Source organism: Corvus hawaiiensis, chromosome 2 (assembly GCF_020740725.1).
Source record: "Corvus hawaiiensis isolate bCorHaw1 chromosome 2, bCorHaw1.pri.cur, whole genome shotgun sequence".
NCBI lineage: Eukaryota > Metazoa > Chordata > Aves > Passeriformes > Corvidae > Corvus > Corvus hawaiiensis.
The window spans coordinates 23,864,856-23,885,079 of record NC_063214.1 but is presented as its reverse complement, the minus strand read 5'-3'; positions in this window follow the sequence as shown (position 1 = coordinate 23,885,079).

The following is a 20,224-nucleotide window of genomic DNA, read 5'->3' as shown; positions in this document are numbered from 1 at the left end:
TCACTTTGTTTTGCTGACATTGCTGAATGCTTATCTGGCTGCTCTGTCACCATATCTTGTTCAGTCTAACATGAAACTACTCTTCTTGCCAGTGAATAAAAACTCCTACTCAAGCATTTGACTCTGATACAATCTAAAAATAGTATTCACTATCAGATATAGAACTCAGAGAGAAAAGGTATATTTAATGTAGAAGAAATTAATGTCACAAAAGTTCACATCTGAGTAGCATTCAAATAGCTTCCCACAGATTAAAGGAAATTTTGGCTTGGTCAAGTCTACAAAAAAATGCAATCCTTAAAAAAAAATGTTCAAAATGAGCTGGTCTTTGACAAGGCCCCATATTCTCACTGCATTTGTGGACTGCAATTCTGATGAGCAACAAGACCTTAGCCTGTGCAAAGATTTGCACAGAGAATAACTAAAACCAATGGCAAAATAAGTAAGATGAAGACCTTAAATAAAAGTTCAAACTGAGGCTAATGTTTCTGCCTTGGAAGCTTGGCCTCCTTTTGAGTAAGATATGAAAGAGATTTGCTTCTTTTGAAGTTTACTTTCAGGCTTGCTAACTACAAACGCTTACAAAATGCTTACAGAACCAAAGCCTTCAAATAACATAGAAAAAATGTTCATTTACTTTGTTTTAATAACCCTTCATGGCAAATTTGGGAAACCTGTGTTCCAACAGAATAATTTTAAAGTGAGTAAATTTATTTGATCTCTGACTAAAGCAGATTCATAGAAGATATTTTTTGTCTTCTTTTGTCCACCCAGTTTAGGGATATGTTGGTTTGTCTTTTACAATGATTGTTAAACTGCAAACCCCAGCAGTTCCTCATCTTTCATATTTTTAAAATCATACATATGACAGAAGCAAAACAGCTTATAATATTTTCACAATTATTCTCATCTATTTACATACTTTTTGTGTGAGAGAAAAAATACTTTGCTTTGGGGAAATTGTTAGTGTTGCTCCTGTGACAGAGAGGGCATGATATGATATTAGAAATACTGCATTAAAACTCCACAGCAGGTGAACTATATGCATCATTAATTCAAAACACTACAACTTCTGTTCTGCTTGTTGTAGACATAGTAGCAGTTCTGTAAATCAGTGCCATTCACATCCTAGAGAGTTCTGGATTCAGACAGTTTGGGGACGGGAGCTACATATCCAAACTGACCTAGAGAAAGTTTTCACACAAACATGTCTGTAGGAACACCCTAAACAACTAAAATTTATTGAGAAGCTCTTTGGTCCCAGTAATCTGTCAAAGTCAAAATGTTCAGGCAGAAGTTAAACCACAAAGCAGTCACATCTGCCAAAAAAATTTGGCCACTGCTTTAATATGTGTAGTTTACATGCTTATTCAGATAATTGCATTATTCTGGAAAGATACTATGTGCAAGAATAATGATCCATATTTAAAAATCCTAAATAAATATAACTATTTATCCAAGCATAATTATATGTGTAAAAAATAGGTAATATCCACTTTCCTAGGGAAAACATTTCCCTCCAGCTGTAAGCTTGCATCAATATGGCTCCCCTCCTTTTAGCTTGCCCCAGCTTTCAACAGTTTTGTATTCAGTAGCCATGTGAGACAAACCACATATATATATAACAACCATTTGATAACAAGGGTATTGTTTGATTTCTTTCGCTTATTTAATTTGAATTATTAATGCTAATTGTATCTAGTTGCACATGATCATTCTCTCTTTAAATACAGGTAGCAGGATTCCAGTTCACTTTCCTTATCACCACTGCAGCTGCTAGCATGTCCTGCAAACCACAGTGGAGTGTGGAGAAAGTTTTTCACACCAGTGCCGTTAGCAGAAAGCTACAAATCTCCACCCACTAATATTTCCTGATAGTACCCACAGCTTCAGTCCTAAACTAAGAAGGGTCAATTGCTGGAATAATCCCTCAGTTCAGAGATTAAAACCCTGACAACGTAATTCCATTGCTATAGAACTTCCACATGGGGAAGGAGAGAACTTTTTGGCAGAGACCAAGCACTTTCCAGAGTAAAAATGTCATTGTTTACTTCTTCCCTTTCAACTCCAGGCAGAGTTACCAAGCCTGCTATGCTTGGACAATTGCCTGGTAGTTTGATCAGCCTGAGGCAAGCAGGAGGTGCTTGAAAGCTCATCCAGATCCATTTGTGATACCACAGTTTATTTTCTACATAAAGAACAATTGACAGTTTCTTCAGTTGATTTTTTGAGGTTTTTGTATTTGGATAATCTTTAGCACTGTTTTCCTCCAGCAGTGCAACTAGAGGAGAAAATATGAAAGTTGTTCTTTCTGCTGTGGCAAAGGCTCAGATGCACAATATTTGGCCTAGCTATAGTTCCAAAATATCCTAATGTGGACATAGCTTTTACTGGCAGAAGAATACTAGTTAATGTCACAGTTCGCTGAATTAGGCTGAGCAGTTTTTCAATTATTTATACTTTTTCCATTTCTACAATGTTTCAGCAGTCCAACAATTTTCCTAACTCTAGTGTCCTCTAAATAAGTATGCTCCCCAGCAACAAAAAACAAATCCGAAGTCAGGCCCAGATCCAGGGTAAAATTTACACCATTTAAAGTCACTTCCTAAAGAGATGGCAGGACAGAGTGAGTACTTATTTAATAGAGTTCTCCCGTATCTCCACTTCTGCTTTCAAGCTTTATGTTAGAATCATTTTATTTGGGCAGGCATACAGTAATGATTTTCTCTTGTACAATAAGTATTTCCACATTAGAAGCATTCTACTTGTCACTCCTGAAATCTTTGTATTTCACTCCTGAATATTTTACGTGGATTTGTGTTGCCAAACTGCAAAACAAACAAGATGTTTCCCCAACTTTTCCAATTATGTTTTTCAAGACAAAACACAGGTGCAAGGATGATGATAGTCTTTTGACTTTAGATAAAATGTTAGTGAGTGCTGACAACATCCTGAATTCATATAAGCAGTTTGCATTTTTGTCTGGATTGGCACTGCCTAGAACTTGGACAGGTATGCTACAAGAAGAAAACTTGTAACCTACCAAGCAAAAGGAATTTCATTTAAGGGTGTCTCTTTCTTGATGGGGGAAAAGAAAGGGGGGATGATCAGGATTTGTGTTGGTTTCTGTAATATAGAAAGGACTCTTTAAGCCACTGTAGCCTTCCACTTGCAGCTTCTAGGTATTCACTACATTTATTTACTTCTAAGTTGATAAGATGTTTGAGTGGTTTACAAGAAGGAAAAGCAACTGTCAGCTGTGCAAGTGGTTAATTTTTGGTAGAAAACAGTATCTTTAAGTTTTTTTAACTAGAGTGAAATCTTCCAGCCACGGAGCAGTGAAGTAGAACTGGCGCAATCTTGAGACAATGAAACAATCATAAACAATATAATTTCTCAGTTCTGAATATTGATATGAATTAATTAATCTCTTCATTAGGTTAAGAGGATTATACAGGCAAAATATGAAATAGGCATCCTTCAGCATCTAGAACATTCAGGCTATTGCAAGAAGAAATTGCAATTCTAGGAACCAAAGGAGTAAACTGAAATTGTACCACAATTTACTGGTAGTGGAAGAATAGGCTTGGGAATGAAAAGCTCTGCCATTCATGGAGCAACTGAAGCTGTCTTGAAGTGAATCCATTTGAAGTTACCAGACCAGACAACACCACATCTGTGGCAGAAATGGCTGGTTACTGAAAGTGTAGTAGAAGGCCTATTAATGACAACATAGAACTTACATTTAACTAAACACGTTGTCCTCCTCAAGAGTGCTTTTGAATACCCTCTTCCTGTTCTTCTGTTGTGAAAAATAGTGTGGTGGTGATGAAGAATACAGATAGCAAATGATTTACTCATTCAAGCCATAACATTGTTTCCTTACTATTATGCCCTGACAATATGAATTACTAAATTTTTTATCGACCTGCAAACATGCGCTGCAAAGTTTATTTCATAAAAGAATCAGAAAGATGATCTAAATGATACCTGTCTAGGAGGGCAAGGAGATGGCATATCACCTAACACAACACTGAGCTGGACACACAGTATCAAAATCTTGGTACTAACTTGGGCTTCTTTGAATCTCCAGACCTCAACACAGTCATCCAGCCCTTCTAAAATAAATTTGAACGTATTTTGGAAAATGCCATTCACAATTTTTCCTTAAATCAGGTCACACAAACCAAGCTGAGAATCATCTCTGCTGGCCAAGCCCTGCACTAGCTCTCCAGGCATTACTCATCAGCCAGCACCCCCTTGGTTCACAGCTGGTAGAAGGTGCAATTTAACAAAGAGCTATTCCTACAAGTGGAAAACCCACAAATTCCCAGAGGCACGTGCAATGTGTGTCTCACAAACCACACCCCTACTGACAGAGTACACTGCGTTCAAAGGCTCACAACTTCCTCAAACACCATTTCCCCTCAGAGCATGCCAAAATAATAACCCCAGAAAAGCCAACACCCACATGAACTTTTAAACTGTCTTTTTAAAAAGAGCACATTCATGATGACATTTTTTTTTGTCTTGCCTGTTTTTAATGACTGAAAAAATATTGAATTAAACCAGAATGAAAGAAACATGACAAACAGGAATTTTATGATTCAATTTAAGTACAAGAGGTAAAACTGAACACCATTGACACCAAATGCAAAGATTTAATACCTTGATATCTACTTTTATCTGCTTAGAGAGTATTATCTGAAAAGTGTCCTTCAACTTGTGTTCCTCAAAATACATATATAAGTTTAGAGAAAAAGAGACAAAATGTAATGCGACAAAATGTGCTGATGCCCTAGCTGCACAAATAGGCAAAAAAAGAGGGTCAAATGAACAAAAATCATTAGGAAAGAGACAACAAAGAATATCACTGTGCCTAAGCACTGTATAAAGCACAGAAGGTACAACAGATGCAGCTATCTCTGCCCCATGCCCCAAACTCAATAAAAAGGAGATGGGTGAACTGAAAAGATAAAGAAAAAAACAACAGCGGGCAAAATTTAGAAGTAGATTCCACATGAAGAAAAAATAAATTTCAAAATTAAAGAGTAAATAAACCAGCCAAAAGAAACCCACCCAAAGCTTCTTAACAAATGAAACAGCAGCTGAAGGCTCCTACACTAAAGATATGTAAATCAGTAGTGGAATAGTAAAGGTGAATGGGAAGCAATTGTATCCTTTTTCCCTAAACGTGAGGCCAGAAAGCATTGAACTAAACTCAAGGGCAGAAATGAAATGTACCACTTGTTTCTTTTTTTCTCCTAAAACACTTATTTAAAAAAATAGTATGAGATTCAAAACGTAAGATGTATATAGCAAGTTCTCTCTGTTACTTTCTCCCAGGATGTTTGCAGAATATTAGTATTGCTGCAACATAAAGAACATTTAAGGACAACAATGTAAGCAAAATATATGCTCATAATAGCTTCATTTTCTTAGAAAATCACACCAAAAGAGGTAAATTGGTCCTCAGACAGATCTGGTAAACTGAGTGCTTCAAAATGGTTTTATTCCATGTGCTGTTCTTCCATGTTTCATCTGGTTTGAATTCAAGTGTACTGTGGGTGGTCATGGTCTTAAATGCACTAATATATTCTCATTATATATTCGTGTACTAAATAAAAAGATCCACATTGTAGGGAGGAAGATGAGTAGATTGAAGGAAATCTATTTTTACACAAATCTTGTAGCTGTTCTATGTTCACACTTTTAATGGCTTCTAAATAATTTCCCAGAGTAAGAAAGGGTCAGATAAAAAAATGCAGATAACATACAGAAAAAAGATACAATTATGAGACACAAAGCTGTGAGATTAGGGAATATGAACAAAGCCAGGAGGATTGTTTTCATACCCTGAAAAACTACACAAAATGGGTTTCTACTTTCTTCTTTTGGGGATGGGTAGTGGGATTCAATACAAAAAAAGCTATAAAAAAAGTCTTAGAATGTATCATATACCTAAACTAGAAAAAAACCAAAACTGACCATTTGAAGCAACAGTAATACTGGTAATTTCAGCATAATTTTGCATTGTAAAACTAAAAAAAATTCACAGCTATTTTTGGAATATAAATATTCATGGGTGTGACTTATTTCTTATTTTTTAAAAGTTAATTAATTAATATATATAATCCTTTTCCAAAAGTTTTAACAAATGCACATTCTTAAAAGAAAAAGAAATTTTCAAATATTCCTGAGAAAGTCTGGATTAAAGATAAGAACACTTCATATCAAAGAAGGGATAGCAGAAAGTAGCTTTAATAAATGCAGTACTTTCCAGGAGAGATTCACAGAAAAGCGGTGACAGAAGCTTAGATAGAATGCAGACCCTACACGTGAAATTTTTCAGGGAAGGGAAACACCAATGGAGGCAATTCTTTGATACCAAAATGGAAAAGCATAACCAGGGGAACAACTTGTACCAGCAATGAAAGATCACACTATACCCACTGCTGCTTATGAATACAACATGCTTGTTGTAAATGGCAGAGAATTTTCGGAAGACACCACAATTTGTTATTTATACAGAAAATGTTACTTGGGGCTAGTGACAAGAACACGTGCCAAAAGTGGATCCCAAATGGAAGTAATTTTGAATTAGACTGAGATTATGAGATGATCAAAAATATCTCATTGCATAATTGTACTTTAACTCATTCATGAATAATGAAGTTAGCATTTCAAAACTACTAATCTATGAAGCGATCAGATAAATAGAAGTGGAATAAAAACTCAAAGATGCCCACCACCATTTTACACACTAACTCCTGAACATAATTCTATATAAAAATCCTCTTAATTGTATAAAGGAAATTTGATTCTGTGGAATACAGAGCCAACCACTACAGACTTACTAACTGGATTTCACATACATAGTGCTAGTTGATCAAACAAGTCAATTCTGTATGCAAATTACTGCTAAATATCATATAGCATTTATACTTTACATTTTCTATTGACAATCTATTTCATGACAGATACTCATTCTTGAAGCATATACTCACAGTTGCACCGTTGCAAATTGCATCCTCAAATTTTGAATTTTCTTAAGTCTTGTGAACCTTCTGTCTCATTGAGCATCATAAATGTCAAGATGACTGATACTTCTAATTTCCTGCTACATTTATTCAGTTGAAACGTTTGCATTTTTACATCCCCCTTAGACTAAATTAGCCCTGTGAAGGGCCATGGCAGCGGTGTCTGGTATTGTTTACTGTGGAACCCTGGCTTTACAGAGTATCTGGAAGAAGCTACACAAGAAGAAACATTATAGCTTTCAGATTACTGGCAAAGTTCTCCACTCTGTGCTGAAGAAGTTCTAGCTGTAAATTTCTCAGAAGCAATATGTTACATCATGACAAAGGGAATAGTAAAGATCTGCTCCTGGGAGACTGTGACAAAAGGAAGGAGATACATCCAGAACAGTAGTGATCCACCAAGGGGGATGTTTTTTGTATGCTCTGCCAAGTAAGTCATCCTAATTACCTCAAGGCCATATTGCTTCTAGTGTAAAAGGCAGTTGATACCCACAACAAAACGTAACCTGTGTCTCCTGATTCTTTAACAACTGGAAAAGAGATGCTAAACTCGGAGGTGATTGTGGACAAGAAACCATGCAAGTTATTTAACTCCGAGAGACATCTGTTTTATTGAAACGCCCTTTACTGAAGAGTCTGGAGACTGTTTCAGTCTCACACCAGGGACAAAGAGACGAAAGGAAAATTCTTGGGGGACACCAAAATTGTAAGATACAGTAAGATATGTCACAAAGAGTGAAAATAGCTGTGGTTTACATCCACAACATTTTTAAAGGATATGAATTATTGAAGACCTAGGCAATAAAATGAAAGGAAAATAAAAATATGTAACACTCAAATTGCAAAGCATATCTACTAGTACTACAAATAGCCATTGCATTTTTTTATACCTACAGGTGTACCAAAATATAATCAATCTGAGCAGATGAATCAATACCAGGTTTTATTTCAGAACACTTAATACAAAAAATAGCTTTGTCATTAACAAATAGTGTTTATAGTCATAATATATGGCCTTAGTAAAGTGGACAGCACTGTCCAAAAAAACCAGAAGTTAGAACTAACACATGAAATAACAGAAAAACAGAACAAAGAAGCAGCCTCACCCCAAAGAAAAATTATGCTTAAGAAAAAACATATTAATCTCAACAAAACCAGATACTGATAAAAATGAGAATCACAGAAGTTTCAGGCTGATAAGCAATGCAGACGTGAAACTCGACATCATATCAACATAATTATTGTTGTTTGAACCAATTAAAGACATCATATACTTCCATCTCTCTTTTATGAATTAAGATAAGAACTTTGCTTAGTCAAACAGCAAACCAACTCAGCAGAAATTCCCTGGGAAAAATTTAATTAGACTTTTCTTTTGCATTAGTGTCTGTTGTGCATCAATACAATGTCTGGTAAAACTAGGCACAAACAACAATCAGCTTAACCCAGTTTGGAATTGCAAACATATTATTGTTCTCATTATTATGTGGGTTTTGAACAACATGATCTGTAAGAAAGACTAAAACTAAGCAACCTAAATACATTATTTTAGATAATATTTTACAAAACTTTTATCTTTATAGGCCATGGTTATCAACTGACATTATAAGTGCATACAGAAATGACTCGCTGTTCTGGTCTAAGTACTAAAAACAATTGCTCCACATATCCACATCTGTAACAGCTTGCTGGCACCCTCCTCAAAATCTGGGGTGGTGCAAGGGGAAAACAATACACAGTCTACTCAACTCGTGACTGAGGTTCATTTGTTCAGCAGCACTGTGACTACATAAGCCATCCTGATCAGTACAAAAATAAACAAAATATTTAGCAAAGAGGAGAAAAAAAGGCAGTCCGTGTCACCTGTCACTACAATCTCTCAATGCTAATAATTCACTTCACTTCTAAATTTTAACTTATTTATTACACAAACTGATTATTTCACTTCCTACAGAGGAACTTACAAATGCTAGCTATATTTTTTTACTGAATGTAATTAACTAAGTCTGTAGGAAAAGTCAATATACTTTGTAGTTTTATATTAAAGATTTCACTTACCATAGAATGAGAGATACCTCTCTTGGCTCATATCACCGTGAAGGAAAATAAGCAGAAATAAAGCATTTAAACATTCTATTTTTGGTCAGCAGTCCAGACTTAGTTAACCAAGCAAAACAAACTAAAAAAATCCCAAACACCAGAAAAACAACAAACCAAAATCAAAAAATGTCACTTTGCCAAACCAAAGACTTTCCAAATAATTTTTTTTTTTCACAATATCCCGAAAAAAGAATCACAATTTCTACAATTTCCCTGAGCCAGGATTAAAATAATTCTCATAATACAAAAAATGTGGTGTTTGATCCACTTGGTGGCAGATATAAAACAGTATACAATACACTTTAAAAGCTAAACTACAGCTAGATCATGCACAGCCATGTTTCAGTGCTTGGCCACATGCTATGTTTAAAAGGTCTGTTGAAGTTTCATGATGCAGGATTCTCAGATTACTGGTGGAATCTGTCAGAGTACATGGATTAGCTTCTTTTTCCATTAATATGTTTTGCTGAATATGATATTTGCAAGAAGATACATGTGTGTGAAGCTGCACATGACACGTGAGAAGGTACAGCAGAGAAGCTGATACAGAAAGAACACAGTGTTCTCTTACAGAGGATAAACTCTTCCAGAATGTCTAGTGACAGTACTACCTGTTTAATGCTAAGTTTAATGCCCAGCCAATTCAGCTATTGATTATCTAGCAAAAGCTGCCAACAAAGATATCAACACCACAAACAATAGTTACTTGGCAGTTTGGAGAGCTGCCCACTGGGAGTGGGACTGGTGCAAACAAGACACAACACAGACTATGAAACAAGCATTGGAAGGCAGTTTTATACAAATTTGTATTTGCATGAGGTTTCATGGATGTTAGTGCTATTACAAGGCTGAATGGGATTTCAACACTCCAAGGTGCAGTAAAGCAAAGGTTATAAGATTATGAAAGTTTACCAGATATAAGTCACTAACTGAGGATATTGAATTAGTCCAGTCTTTAACTTACAGATGTTAATTCTATGCACACTTCCATATTCTCCAATTAATGTACTTTCCATATCTATTAATAACATCTCATTTGCTCTCATTAAAATAGATGTAGTTAGCAATGCAGGAACTAGTTGTTGATTAAGTGATTTTAACATTGTCTCAAAACACAGTCCACACAAACACAAGACGCAATCCAACTTCTACATGCCAAAGGAAAACCAAAAAGGATTACTGCATAGCTTAGCCTGCAGAAAACTGCAAGTCTCTCAAAGGTTAAAAGTCCTCGAGGTCTTAAGGATCCAAGAAGTTTTGACCACGGCTGGCGCCATATTAGACTGAGTCAGAGGAATTAACCAGGACAGTCCTATCTGGGAAGTAAAATACAGACAGCTTAGAAAGGAACAACACATGAGAGAAGCAGAGGAAAAGTTTGCCATTAAATGGTGAGCCAGCAAGTCAGTGCTCAGACATTCCACTTTGGGCTGATCCCTTGTCTTTCTTATGGCCACAACTTATTCCTTAGGGACTTTTATCTATCAGTTCAGCATGTCAAGAGAACAAAGTTTAGAGCAGTAAGAACCAGCCATCAAGCCTTGGAACCTTGAGTCCTTCCCAAAAGAAACAAGACCTCTATGTTATTTTAGGATTGCTTTTATAAACAAATGGTTTTGCAATTTTAAACAAATCTCAAAGAGCATACCTTAAAATTTAAAGAGAAAAAAACATAGAAGGAATAACATCTTCATTAGTTCAATCAGTTCTCAAAGTTCTCAAAGGAAGTGACTATGGTAACAAAAATAGAAAAATATTATCTATGAGCATAAATCCCTCTGTCACCAATTCTTTCTCCTGTCACAGTATTTCCAAATCACTGTACATCACCACACCATAATTTCCCTGAAAATTGAGCTATTACCTAAAAGATAAAGGTTTTGAAATTATTTGAAAGCAAGTTGGGAAATAGAAAAATATGTCACCCCTTACTCCTTTTGGAGCAGCACATTAAGAACTGCAATCTACAAAGCATGACAAATGTTATCATTCGCATGTAGGGTTTTTTTTGGTATCAACATCCATAATTTTCTTTGCCATAGTATGGTCCCAATTCTATTATTCATATATTACAGCCAAAAATATTAAAGGACAGCCACGGTTCAATGCTAAAGGCTTCTTGAGGTGAAGTAAAGCATTCCAAAATTCACCCTTGAACAGACTGAAATAAGATGCAGACTGTATAAAAGAACAGCTTTTCTATTAGGTCAACTTTACCACTTGCATCCAGCCAAAGGCACCAATTCTTAACAGAGCAAAAGCTATTTCTGCTCCTGCCACATTTTCCCCTTCATTTATTTTGTACTTCTAAACCCTGGACAGAAGTAATTAAAAAATGAACTTTCTTTAATTGCAGCTTTGTCAGCATCTTACTCGGGTGACACCAATATACTGCTTTTGAGAGTTTTTGGTTCAGTGAAAAGGGAATCCAAATGTAGGCATAGCTTACATTTGGGGTAAATTTAAGTAATGATTATTACATAAGGAAAAAACAGAGAACATTGAAGTCCTTTCTCACCACATTATATTTTACCACAAACATCATATACTATTTCTAGGTGAGAGTGTCATAAGTATTAATGCTTTGAAGTTTTTGATGTTCAAATCTCTTTTTGCAGAAGATAGAAGCTGGCAAATTCAGCTCACATGGATTAAAAACATGAAGATGCCAATATGCAGGTTATTCTCAGAAGCAACACAAAGATGAGCAGAAGCATCAAGGAGAATCTTAACATGACTTGGCTCTTCTACTATCTTCCCTATCAAACAGCTGGGACATACAAAAAACATGATATTAATTAATGTTACATTATTTGTCAACAGATAAACTGAAGTTTTTAGAAGCAAGCATAGAAGCAAGCATAGAAGCAAGCCCTTGGGTGTTCCCAACCTCTCCTGTTTAATAGCAGCTTAATGAAAAACCCCAACCAACAAGTTAGCTGGGCAAGACATTTGTTTTCTCAGCAACTCACAAGGATACTTCTACCATTTCGACAGAGGTTACAAAGTAAAATGTAAGTCTCAAGTCTAAATAATCGCTAGAACAACATGGTCTGATCCTCCCATCATCATGCACATATCCACATCAAAAACTCATCATGTCATAGGTATGCCACTATGTTGGATTTCTGTTGAAGTGATTCTTGCAGGCACCACTTATAATTCAAAGATTCTGGAAACATGCTGCAAACATAGAAAATGCATTCAAGATAGTCAGAGAGCCCTTGCTGTGCTCTGCCACTGTACCATACTGTTGAAGCAAACATGTTACATCATCTTAATTGTAGCAACAGATGTATTTGCACAATTGTTTCTGTGTTGCTTCTGTTAATAAAGCAAGATGACAGAAGAAGTAGAATCATGATCATCTTTTCAAAGATTTCCTTTAGTTGAATCACTACTGTTGGCTCTGACTCCCAGCAGAGAGCTGAATGTGGGAAGTGTCCTAGACCGCACTGAAAATATTTAATGCTGCCCCTACAAAACCTCCCTGCAAGCCGTGCTGGATCAATTCTTCCGTTTTGGAGCCATTTTGGAATGATTATAAACCACCTTCCGCTCTTTAAATGAATGCATTGTAGTGTTGTCTGAAGTATTATTTAAAGACGGCATTCTGGCAGTTGTGTTGTCACCGAAAATGACCGAAAGTCGGGTAAATCGAGCTCCTTAGCCCCAGCGCAGCATCGAGAAGCAGGCATCATTAACTGCGGGCCCGGATGCACGGGGGACAGCTCCGCCCAGCGTGCATTCCGATCCTCTGCAAGCACGTTGCTTACATACATTCATCACAGGCATGTGCACCACAATTCCCAGAAATTCATACATATTATAATTGCTCTTTACCATAAACCCCTGATTCTGCCCCTTTCATGGTCTTGTTTTGGCTGGGGCTGCCTTCCTGAGCCAGATATACTCCCCTCCAAGGTTCCATAATCTCCCTTCTGTCCTTGCTCAGTAAGCAGACCCTGCACACCCTGTTTCTCTGCTAAAAGTACACATACGCAGTAGAACTCCTTGTTCTTAGATTAACCCTTTGGTTTCAATTCCCCCCTTTGAAACTTCTCAAATTCCTTAAGGTCATTTGATATGTTCAACTCGAGTTTCATCTACAGTCACATATATTCCTGCAAGGTTAGGGTCAATCGTTTTGCAAACATGACCAATAGCAATGCTGATAATTATTACGATTATGATCACAATTATAATGGTTTCCAGTACCCCAGCCAGCCGTCCTTTCAGGGACCACCCTCCAATTCCTTGAAGAATTTTGCTGAGCCAATTAGTTTCAGAGGCTGTTTGGATAATGTTGCTGTCAGCAACTTGTACTATTTTGTTGTCTTTGGAGATCTTCTGTTACATTTGGGATGTACACAACAATGTTCTCTATCCAATTTTAAATACCCACAAACCCCTTGTTCTTTGGCAGTAATAGAGCCAAGTCCATTCTGTTCTCTAATGCCATTTTAGAATCTGTTTATAATTTGGAATCCCCTTTCTGTGGCTTTGGATAATCTCTTTACTTATCAAGTTCCTTTGTTATTACATTATTCATTATCATATTGATTATTATATTGAATCTCCATTGACAGATTTATAGGGATAATTCCCCAAGGAATAGGCTCCCTTGCTGAATTGGGGATAGGGAAGCAGGCTGCAATGCTGGACAGATTACACATTTTACCAAACCCTTGGATTAAAGTCAATATTAAATTTTCTTCACCACTTTCACCTAAAGATAAAATGATTCCCATAGCTATAGTCTGTATATTTTGCTGTTCATTTACAAATGTCTTTGAAATTTTCAGCTGCAGGGGTCCAGTGATTTCCACTGTCCACTCTGAGTTGGGAGCCCTCTTAGTTTGGGTGCAATGTATCCAGGAGTTAATTCCTTTCACTTTCACAGCCATTCTTGTAGTCAACAGAACCAGACAAGGTCCTTCCCAGCACTCCTGACACGGCTCAGATTTCCAGGTCTTGATGGTACGTGATCTCTGGGCTGAAATGAATGAACTCAGGTGTCTAGGGTAGGAGGCAAATATTTTCAGTTAATTCAGTAATTTCCCTAATGAAATTTTGTTCTTTTTCCTCATTCCCAATTTGTTCCTTGGACAGAACACACCCCAATTGCCTCAAAACCCTAAAAGACACTCAGCCATGCATCGACACTCTCTCAGCAAACCAGCCTTCCATCATGGGCATGCCCATGTCAATCCTACGTGCTGGCAAACTCAAATCAACACACAACTCACTCCCATATACACGCACTCCCAGAGCCCAAAAAGAACTCAGAGCATCTGGGCAAACTCCACCACAAACCACCCAACAGCAACAACCATGAGGAAGCTGTATTTGCTTTTACTTTCATACATAGCAGCCAAATACACCCCAGTGACAGTAGAGATGGGTGCTACAAACAATCCGATGGGTGAGGGTCTTTAAGGGAAATCGGTGTTAATGTCTTTGGAATGGATCCTAATATCCCTACCAACCTCAAGCCCCACAAGTTTGTTGCAGACAGTCTGACTACACTTTGAACTCCTGAATTTTAGGGTAATAGGACAAATGGGTCCCCTGCTAAGTCTATTGCAGAACCCAGACAGCCTGAACTCCTGAACTTTGGAGGAAAATGACGCGTTCGAGGGGGGAATATGTGCTAGGCCGTTTGGGAAGGCTGTACCTTTCTAGTACCTGAGCCAATGGGGCAAGGAAGAAGGCAACATGCAGCTGGGAGTTTAGGATAAAAGGAGGCTGTGTCCTCCGAAACCTTGAGAGAGAAACTCCACGGGGTTATGCCCCAGTCGACTCACTCCCTTTATTCGAAAAAAGGTGCAGGACTCTTTGGTCTCTTTTGCGAACAATGGCTTTTCATAGCATGATTTTCTGCACCACAGTTCCATACGATTATGTGCAAAAGGCATTGCTAAAAGGCATTTTAGTATGCAGTTAGTGTGCAATTATTGCCAGTATTACCTACCTATGTAGGCACATAAGTGTAATGCTGTAGATGCAGTGCTTTTTGTGGTGCCCAGCGCTGCCCCTGTGCCTGAGCCTCTTCCTCCCTGTGGCAGCTGGAGCACCAGAGCCCGTGGGATGCGCTTGGATGATGGATGTCGAGGCTGCTTGGCTCTGACTGCCAGCCCTCCATGGGGACTGTCCCTGACCCAGCGTGGCAGTGGGCTGAGACGGCTCAGACACCACGGCTTAGGTTCAGTGTTGGGCATTTCCAGGCACACTTGTGTGCAGGTCTCCAATTCTGAGGACACCACGCTGATGCCCCGGCTCTGTGTGCATAATGATTCTGTTCGAAAATTCATCGAACCAGCAGCAACGGGGTGTGGACTTAAGCATCTCCAGCACGCAGTCCAGATTGAATGTTAGGAAAAGATTCGTCTGGGAGATGGAGGTCAGTCACTGGAATTGGGTCCCCAGGGAAGTGATCACAGCACCAAGCCTGTCAGAGTTCAACCAGTGTCTAGCCAACACTCTTAGTTACATGGTTTACTTTTAGGTAGTTCTGTGAGGAGGAGTGAGTTGGACTCAATCCTAATGCGTTCCTTCCAACTTAAGATATTCCATGATTCTACCGCTAGCTCAAATCAAAGGTGTTATTCCCCTCTTACAGAAGCAGAGAAAAAACACAATCACAACTCTTCCAGTTCCAGTGCTGGATGTGACTGGTGTCACCATAAATTAGTAGAGAGGACCAGATAAACTAGAGGGTAAATGTTTTTTTGCATGGCTGCCAGGTGTGCATTTGGTCTAGCAAACAAGTTTTTATGTGATAGTCTGTGTGCTGCTGCTCCATGGAGAACACGATGAGAAGGTGAGCAGTAATTGCAAAAGAAATGGTGCCAGAAGCAAACCTGTAGGCAGTGATACAATAGCAGGGCAACAATACATACATATAGTAATACCAAAATCCCCAGCTGCTTGTCACTCCAGGCCTTCTTGTTCTAATCTTAACTTAGGAGAGAAAATCCAAGTTTAAAAGACCTTGTCTTAAGTTCTCAGGCTAGAAAGAGATGCAGGGATTTCCTGCTCTAGATTTTCTAATGACGTCACTCACAGAAATGTCATGGCTGGGTGAGGGACTACTCCTGAGTAGTCAAAGTTCATTTAGGACTTTAGTAGGTCAAAAATGCTCAGCATGTTGCACTATCACTACTCTGTCTGATGATACTGTGGTAAAGCAAGACTGTCCATCCTTTGACTTACATGAATGTTAGTGGCTGGCACCCCTGTGCTGCCTGAATCTCGTTTTTGAAATACATGGGATGCACAGCTGGCATTCATAAAGCAACATGAAAAATGTTTCTTGGTTCTGTGCTTGCAAGTTATCAAACACCCCTAAGTAGCTTGCAATTGAGATTTACTCACTGAGAATCTTCATTAAAATTAAAGCAGGGATTCCCTGAAGCTCCATTTGTTGGATTTAGATCTGTTGCGGGGTGTTGGGTGTGGAGTTTTTTTGGTAGTGGTGGCATTTGTTCTGGTTTGTGGTTTTTTGTTTGCTTTGATTTTTTTAATAGAGGAAAAGAAAGGTGATACCTGCAGTGTCTGTACCAACACACAGAGAATATTAACTTGAGTGTGGGCAAAGTGGGAGAATGTTAGGTGAGGCAGCTAATTTTAAGGGATAAAAACAAGAGATGGGAAATGCAAATGCTTTCTTTTATGGGGAGAACAGGTTTTTTTAACATGTCTGTTGGGCTAAGTACACTTCAAGAAGCTGTAGAAAGAAAAAATAATGCTTGATGAAGTATGTCTGAATATTTTTATTATTTTATTATTATTATTATTTTTGTTTTTTGACTACTATTGCAAAATTAAGATCAGTGAGAATGAAGGAAATGTTCTTCATTTATTCTGGGAGGTGTTAGAAATCTGAGCTTGCAGAAGACAGAAGTCGGATCAATAGAAACATGGAAAAGAATTTGAAGCAACTACTTTTACTTTTAAACTACTTAGTAGTCCTGGAAACAGAGAGAAGGTAGTGAGAGCAGTAGTGGTTTTGAGATTTACAACAGCATCCCTGCACAGAAGGGAGGGGAGTTAGCTGAAGAATGGAACTGCAGGGAGGAAAAAAGAGTCTTTGAGAGGTAGCACCTGTGGGACTTCATCCCTTTCTTATGTGTGCTGTGAGACACGTATTTCTGAAGTCTTGGGCCTTGTGTGGAACTGGATACTGTCTGAAGAAATTTCCCAGTACTCCACCATCTTCAGGTGGAAAGAACCCAGTATTGGTTTGTCTATTCTTCACATGAGGTTTTAACTCACCAAAACAGATTGTTTGCTTTTGCTCTGGAAGCCTGTGGTTTTAATCCCTAATCCTGGGATTAAATTTAAACCTGAAATGTGAAGCTTCTGTTCTTTCCAGTGCTTTTTTCCCCACAAGCTTTTAGCTGTGGATACAACAGATAATTAGGATTTATTGTTCTTTTAAGTGGGTTGTGACAGCAAGATTTCTTGGATGCTTGAATTTTTATGTTGGGGGTGTTTTTTGTGTGTTGTGTTGTGGGATTTTGGTTGTTATCATTATCTTTATCATTATCATTATCATTATCTTTATCATTATCATTATTATTTGTGTGTGTGGTGTGTGCCAGTGACATGAAAAGTTTGTCTTCCAGAATTTTCAAGGAAAACATCCTGACTGTTACCAGAACGAGGATGTGGAGCAGTGATTGCACTGCTATGCAGCGATGTAGGAACTAAATGCTACTTTGGTCGTTGTGTTGGCCCAGCATGGCCAACAGTCATGTACAACTTTTTAGAAAGTAAAGTAAACCTTCCAGCTGTCATGGGAAGCAGATCTATGGGTCAGCAGGGCCTTAGCTCAAGTAGTGCTTGCTTTGAGCACATCCTTTTGAAATAAGAGCAAGTTTACCAGTGGATGTATTTTTTTAAACTGAATTTAATTTGATCAGGGGTTTATACACTGCCGTACTGAACATGGTTACTGAATTTCAGTATCTTGCATGAAAATCTATAGCACTTCACAAAATGACCCTGGCTGACTGCAGGAAGAATTCCTTGCAATACAGCTTTTTGTCCAGCCATTGCTGGTCACTCTAACTGAGAGGAAAAAGGTTAGGGGCCAGTCAGGACTAGAAGCTCAGCTTTGCTTGAATAGGATAAAACTGTCTGGATGGTTATTTCTTGTGTACACATTTTCCTCTGTGCTTTCAGCTGCCTCCCAAAGCATACTGATAAAAGCTTTCATAGCTGATAGAAAATGCACACCCCAAAAAAATAGGTACTGGAAAGCACACATCCCAAAACCAGGTGCTCAAAGAAAAAGAGAAAAATTGGCAACAGGATGTGCTCTGTTTGCTCATGCTGCTGGAAGCTGGGAACACGTTACAGTCAGCAGCTCACATTTCCTATTTTTTGCTCTAGGAGACAGGTATGACTCAAATTGCCATGCCAGGATTTGCATTGCAGTAAACCCTTGTCATTTACACCTGTGCAGGTTTGCTCACATCTCTTGTTCAGGTCCAGCATGCCAACTCTCATCTCTCCTCTCACACACTCACCCCCTGCTATAATTAGCTAAGCAGCTACAGGGTTTTCTGATCCTAAATGTTCATTTGATCCCTGTCAGCACAAATGCAATAATTTAGACTGACTGCATGCAGCTCCACAACTGGAATGAATAGTCCTTCCTGCACTTATAAGGAAAAACAACATAGGGGGGAGCAGGAGGCCCCCAGCTAATGAAAAGTACATAATAATCCTAAACTGACCTTCCTTCTAACAGATTAGAGTATCATTTGGAGAAATGAGGAGCTCATGTTCTTGCTGCGATCTAGGCATCTTTTCTTTTTTAATTTATACATTTGTTCTTTACAAGCTTTCCAATTCTGAGTAGCAAAATTTGGGGGATTCCTTTTTTGATATCCAAATTTTACAAAGTTGAGACCAAGAACTAATCACCATATTTAAAAGGAAGTAAGTTTGAACTTTGCCTGTCTGCTCTGGGACCTAAGGACATATCCTCTGCAAGATCTGAAACATGTGCCATCCAGTAAAATTACATGGGGAGCAGGCGAAACAGGGAGACTTTACATTTAATGTTTGTATCAAACCAGTTGCTACCATTTCTTTGCAAAAAGATGTTATTTTTAGTTTTTAAAAAGAAGTCAAGCAAACAAAACTCCTGCATGGTGGCAAATGGATTGTGACCAGTTGCAAAGTAGTGGACAGCTTTCTTTGCCTTCTAATGGTATTCAAAGGATCAGTCAGTAATGGGCAATTTCCAGGCAGAATTTTTCTGCAGTGAAGTTTAGTAGAAAGGGTAAAATTTTCCTAAACTGATTGGAGTTATGTCTTGGAGATGTGTTTCTCTCCTCAAAGACTTCGGTAGAGGACTGAGACACATATATTTTCCTCTATTATCAGCATTTTTCTGTGAAACTGTAAATACATGGCTGTTTTCTGGACATGTGTTGAATTAATTACTCACCTAGTCTTGTAGAGCACCACGGAATGTCTTTAAGACAATAATAATAATAAAATCATGGGTGGGCAATAGCAACAATTAAGAACTTTCTTCTTTCCAATCTTCCCTTCAGTGTGGATAATTGTGATAAAAATGAATGAAATGAATAGTGGATCCTGCACTTTGTCTTAGAAACTGGCTTTTCCTCTCATATTTGACACAGCATTTATTTAAACTTTTCTTGAAAGTTATCACTGAAGTGAAGTCTTCCATAGTAATTTGGGATAGCAGTAATTTGGGGTAACAGTCTAGTCTGTGCCCTGTCCTTAAGACAGTAGGTATTGACAGTTGATAAATTCCCCAACATTTCCTTCCCTCTTATCCCATACTGGTGCTTTCTCCTAATTAAAATAGTATGCTTATTCCTTGAAGTGCAGGTACCCTGCCTAATGCATTTCTAGGGAACAATGTTAATAATATTATAAGACTTTTAATTATAATTATCATTTGTATAGGTATAAAAGTAAATTGGAAAAGCATGAGTGAAAAAATTCTCAGTTAAGTACCAGCCTAGAAATTCCAGTAGAGTGTGCTGTAGGTTATCTGCTTAAAGACATTCGACAGTGAGGGAGTGGAAGCAGTG